Raw genomic sequence first — 6,000 nt, 5'->3', positions numbered from 1 at the left:
CTGGCAGTTCATTATATGGTGGAGCCTCTTCAGCACGCGCCACCTCCTCTTCCGGTGATATTCCAAAATCTTTGCCTTCTGGCCAGTCCATGATCACTTCCAAGATTCCCGGGCGATTAAGATTTCCTATTCGAGCCCGCTGTGTAATAAGCGCGACCCACTTACTCCACGTAGCATCAGTCGCATGATGCGTAGAGGGGACCCTCCCTTTGAACATCCAGCCCAGCACCGGCAGTCGGGGTGCCAGGAGGAGCTGTGCTTCAGTACCAACCACTTCTGAGGCAGCTCGAACTCCTTCATATGCCGCCAATATCTCCTTTTCAGTTGGAGTATAGCGGGACTCAGATCCCCTATATCCTCGACTCCAAAACCCTAGAGGTCGACCTCGAGTCTCTCCTGGTGCCTTCTGCCAGAGACTCCAGGTAGGGCCATTCTCCCCGGCTGCCGTGTAGAGCACATTTTTAACATCTTGTCCTGCCCGGACTGGCCCAAGGGCTACGGCATGAACTATCTCCTGTTTGATTTGTTCGAAGGCTTGTCGTTGCTCAGGGCCCCATTTAAAATCGTTCTTCTTCCGGGTCACTTGATAAAGAGGGCTTACAATCAGACTGTAATTTGGAATATGCATTCTCCAGAAACCCACAACACCCAGAAATGCTTGTGTTTCTTTTTTGCTAGTTGGTGGAGACATAGCTGTTATTTTGTTGATCACATCCGTTGGGATCTGTCGACGTCCATCTTGCCATTTTATTCCTAAAAACTGGATCTCTTGTGCAGGTCCCTTGACTTTACTTTGCTTTATAGCAAAACCAGCTTTCAGAAGGACTTGAATTATTTTCTTCCCTTTCTCGAAAACTTCTTCTGCTGTGTTGCCCCATACGATGATGTCATCAATGTATTGCAGATGCTCTGGAGCTTCACCCTGTTCCAGTGCAGTTTGTATCAGCCCATGGCAAATGGTAGGGCTGTGTTTCCACCCCTGGGGAAGTCGATTCCAGGTGTATTGGACACCCCTCCAGGTGAAAGCAAACTGTGGCCTGCACTCTGCCGCCAAAGGGATCGAGAAAAACGCGTTAGCAATATCAATGGTGGCATACCACTTGGCTGCCTTTGACTCCAGTTCATATTGAAGTTCTAGCATGTCCGGCACAGCAGCGCTCAGTGGTGGCGTGACTTCATTCAGGCCACGATAGTCTACTGTCAGTCTCCACTCTCCATTAGACTTTCGCACTGGCCATATGGGGCTGTTGAAGGGTGAGTGAGTCTTGCTGATCACTCCTTGGCTCTCCAGCCGACGAATCAGCTCATGGATGGGGATCAGGGAGTCTCTGTTGGTGCGATATTGCCGCCGGTGCACTGTTGTGGTAGCGATCGGCACCTGTTGTTCTTTGACCCTGAGCAACCCCACCACAGAAGGGTCCTCTGAGAGACCAGGCAAGGTGGACAGCTGTTTAATTTCTTCCGTCTCCAAGGCAGCTATACCAAAAGCCCACCGGTACCCTTTTGGGTCCTTGAAATACCCTCTGCTGAGGTAGTCTATGCCCAGGATGCACGGAGCCTCCGGGCCAGTCACAATGGGGTGCTTCTGCCACTCATTCCCAGTTAGGCTCACTTCAGCCTCCAGTACAGTCAGCTGTTGGGATCCCCCTGTCACTCCAGAAATACAGATGGGTTCTGCCCCTATATGGCTTGATGGCATCAGGGTACATTGTGCACCGGTGTCCACTAAAGCCTTATATTCCTGTGGGTCTGATGTGCCAGGCCATCTAATCCACACAGTCCAATAAACTCGATTGTCCCTCTCCTCCGCCTGGCTGGAGGCAGGGCCCCTCTAATCCTGCTCATAGTACTCGTTACCCACTTCTTGTAAATAGGAATCAGAAGTCCCTTCAAGAGGATCAGAGGTGAGATCAGCTCTTCTATTCTTTCTGGGAAGCTGCCCACTGGAAAGTGGAGCGACGATTTTCCTCGAGGAACCTGAACCCCCTTTTGTAATTGTTTTTCCTTGCAGCTCGCGTACTCGTGCCTCTAGGGTCGAGGTAGGTTTTCCATCCCACCTTCTCATGTCCTCTCCGTAGTCACGCAATTGAAACCACAGGGTGGCTCGTGGTGTGTATCCTCTATATCTTCTCTCTTGAACAGAAGAGCGCTTACTCCTAATGGCTGAGACACTGGTCCGTATGGGTGGAGGGTAGGGCATATCCTCTTTGAATTGCCGGAACTCTCGGGACAGTTTCTCTATAGCAGAGACGCAGGCCCGTAGGGAGGAAGAGAGACTTTCTTCGTATTGCCGGAGTTGGCCAGCCAATTCATCCACCGTTGGTCTCTCTCCGTCCTTCCAGGCCATTACTGCTAATGAGTTGGCATATGATGATGGTGCACTCCGTACAAACTTCCGCCACATAGGTTGCGTGCAATTGACTTCATCTGGATCTTTGGATGATTGTCCATTGTCCAAGTCACCATAAATCACTTCCAGCACCGCTAGCTCCCTCAGGTACTGGATACCTTTCTCCATGGTGGTCCACTTGCCTGGGTGACATAGAACATCTTCCTTGAAGGGATACCTTTCCTTCACACCCGACAGGAGTCGTCTCCAGAGGCTGAGGACTCGTGCACCTTTTCCAATTGCTTTGTCAATGCCCCCTTCCCTAGAAAGGGATCCCAGCTGCTTGGCTTCCCTACCCTCTAATTCCAGGCTACTGGCCCCATTATCCCAGCATCGGAGCAGCCAGGTGACAATGTGCTCACCTGGACGACGGCTGAAATCCTTTCGCATATCTCGCAATTCACTCAGGGATAGAGATCGGGTAGTTACCGTCTCTTTTATAAGTTCTTCCTCTTCCTCCTCTTCAAGCGATGACTCGCTCTCTTCCCTCTTCCGTGCTTGTGATGGCCCTGCTTCAGAGCACTCTGCCTCCTCACTCTCTTCCTCTGGCTCCTTCTTAGCAGGATCTTCCTCCTCCCTTACTAAACGAGCTGACTTCCGCTTCCAAGATTTCTTCTTTTGTACAGGGGCAACTGATACCGGGATGGGCTGGTCCTCTGGTTCAGCTGCAACAGTCTGAGTAGCTACAGTGCCCGCCGTGGGGGTTGGAGTAGTGGCAGTGCCCGCCGTGGGGGTTGGAGTAGTGACAGTGCCTGCTACAGACGTTGGAGTAGTCACAGTGCCTGCCACATTGCCATCAGACCCAGAGAGCCCCTCTCCCCTTTGCACAGTGTTAAATAGGGTTCGGTAGGCATGGGCCAGGCCCCAGCACATGGCAATGATTTGTGTCTCCTTGGAGCTGCCAGGCTGACAGCATACTTCTTCCAGATATTCTGCTAGTTTATCAGGATTCTGCACTTGTTCGGGAGTGAAGCTCCAAAACACCGGAGGTGCCCACCGCCCCAGGCATTTGCCCATGCTGTTCCACACACCCTGCCATTCATAACTATCCAGCCTTGGGGCAGATCTCCGGGTGATATTCTTAAATTGCTTGCTAACCTTAGACAAAACTGAAACCATGTTCCCCAGAAGTAGCAATAGAGGTATTTTAACCAGCCAAGGGTGTTCAAAATACTGAAAAATTATTGTGATGAAGGAGGAAATGTTATGATAGAGGGTATCAAAGGTACCATTCTGCATTTCCTCCATAAAAAACCTTTCAGAGGCAGAAGTATAATTGCTAATCGTCTCCACAAGACTGTAGCCAAAATACAGTAACGGCTTTAGTACAGAGCTCAGATGATACCACATTAAGCTCAAGGTCACTGCTCTAAAAACAAAATTCACAGGCAAGACATTACTAATCATTGCAGAGTACAGCAGCCCGCAGAAACCAACACCGATCCTTAACATGTACAGCAAAGACGAGAGCATGATGCAAATCAAACTGATATTGTGACCTGCAACCGTTATTATCTCAAGCCTCGGGCCCCACGTTGGGCGCCAAAAAGGACTGTCGTGGTTTAGCCCCAGCCGGCAACTAAGCACCACGCAGCCGCTCGCTCACTCTCCCTCCCACAGCGGGACGGGGGAGAGAATTAGGAAAAACCTCGTGGGTTGAGATAAACACGGTTTAATAGGACAGAAAGAAAGAAGGGAACAATAATGATAATACCAACAAAGGAATGTACAAGAACAAGTGAGGCCCAATACAGAAATTGCTCACCACCCCGTGATCGACAGCCCGTCCCCGAGCAGCGATTTTCGCCCCCCCGGCCAACTCCAGTTTATGTACTGGGCATGACGTCGTATGGTAGGGAATATCTCTTTGGCCAGTCTGGGTCAGCTGTCCCGGCTGTGTCCCCTCCCAGCTCCCCGTGCACCCCCAGCCTGCTCGCTGGCAGGCCAGCACAAGAAGCTGGACTGTCCTTGACGGCTCAGCAACAACCCAAAACATCAGCACATTATCAACAGTTCCTCATCCCAAATCCAAAACACAGTCTCACACTAGCCTCTGTGAGGAAAACCAGCTCTATCCTGGCTGAAACCAGGACAGATGGGGAAAATGCCAAGTTGAACAAGCATTCTGAAGGAAAGAATTAGATGATATTCTTAAAAAGGGTCTCAATTTGATCAGAGTTTTCAAAATTAACTAAACACATATTCAGTTATAGACCATAAACATTTTTAAATGGCACAAACACACCAAGTATTTGTAACCTCAAGTCTTGCTTTATCATTGCTTTGTTCTCAGATGAATTTCTGGACACTAACACCTTTGAGAGCTTTGCAGACTATATAGAAATGTTCTATGGTCTGCCTGAGCTTGTGCTCTCAGAGTTGACATCCTTTCAAAAGACAGCAGAAAACATGGAAAGTGGCAGTAGACATTCAGATGTGAAATACTGAACTCATATTTCTGCTCACATAACAAATGGAAATGAAAAAAGTGGGTTCTTTCCAGTCCTAGCTGGTTATACGTCTTATAACAAACTGTCAAACAATTTGACTTATATGTCAGATTTTGCTTAGGTATAGTTCTCAGTTTCTTCCAAGTTGAACGGGTACCCTTCACTAACAGGCAATAGAATGAAGAGGTTTACCTGCACTTGGACCTTTCAGCTGTATAGGTTACTGTTCCAAAGTTCTACATATATGTAAATATATACACAAAGCTTTTTTTTTTTTTGCCCGCAATACACTTACTCTGAAACACTTCCTGCCAGTTAAATATCTCTTTCTGCCACCTTTTGGATCTGCATCCTGATCAGCATGGTCAGTGTGCCCTATGTTTAAAATGGCTTTCTGAAGTTACTCTTGTGATTCCGCCTGTATTTCCTGTCAATCCAGAGTCACCCCATGTTGCATCTCTTCCTCTCCTTTACTATTCTACACTATCTTGGAGAATTAAGTGTCAGCAGGTGTAAACAGGAAAAAGGAGACAAGTGGCGCCATTATAGCACTGCTGTCACTTGAGAGGGGCTACTTTTAGAAAAGAAAGCACTTGCAGCAACTCGTACTTGATTGGCATCATTGTCTAGTGAAGCTGGCACACCATCTTGTGAGCAGGCACAATGCCATCCTAACAGATGGGCATCTGGATAGGAAGCCAAAAGATAATGTATGAGTACCAAATGTGTGTATTGGAGGGCAAGTTTCCCAGTCAGGAACATCAGAATGGCAGTTTATAAGCTTCTGCACCTATGTTTAAGGGAGATAACGTACACATTGCATCGCTACAATAGATGCGTGGGTAACACGCTCTGAAACAGTAGACCCGTGAGCATGGAATTCAGTGACTGCAGAAGGAATTATCAAAATTGGAACTTCATGCAAGTAACAGAGCCATGTAAAACCCAAAGACGGTATCTTTATAGTTGCAAACGAGGATACTGTTTCTGGCTGTGACATTGACCGCGAGGGGATAACCGAAGACCAGGAACCAGGGACTGTAGGGAGGGACCCTCTCCAAGGTATACCTCCCAAGTAAAACTTTCTGAGCTGAAGTTTTTGTGTGGACCATCGTATTTAATAACAGCTGGACTTAATTCCTTGACTTTGTGTTACATCTT

Source organism: Phaethon aethereus, assembly GCF_964289735.1.
Source record: "Phaethon aethereus genome assembly, chromosome: 13".
Lineage (NCBI taxonomy): Eukaryota > Metazoa > Chordata > Aves > Phaethontiformes > Phaethontidae > Phaethon > Phaethon aethereus.
This window is presented reverse-complemented; position numbering follows the sequence as displayed.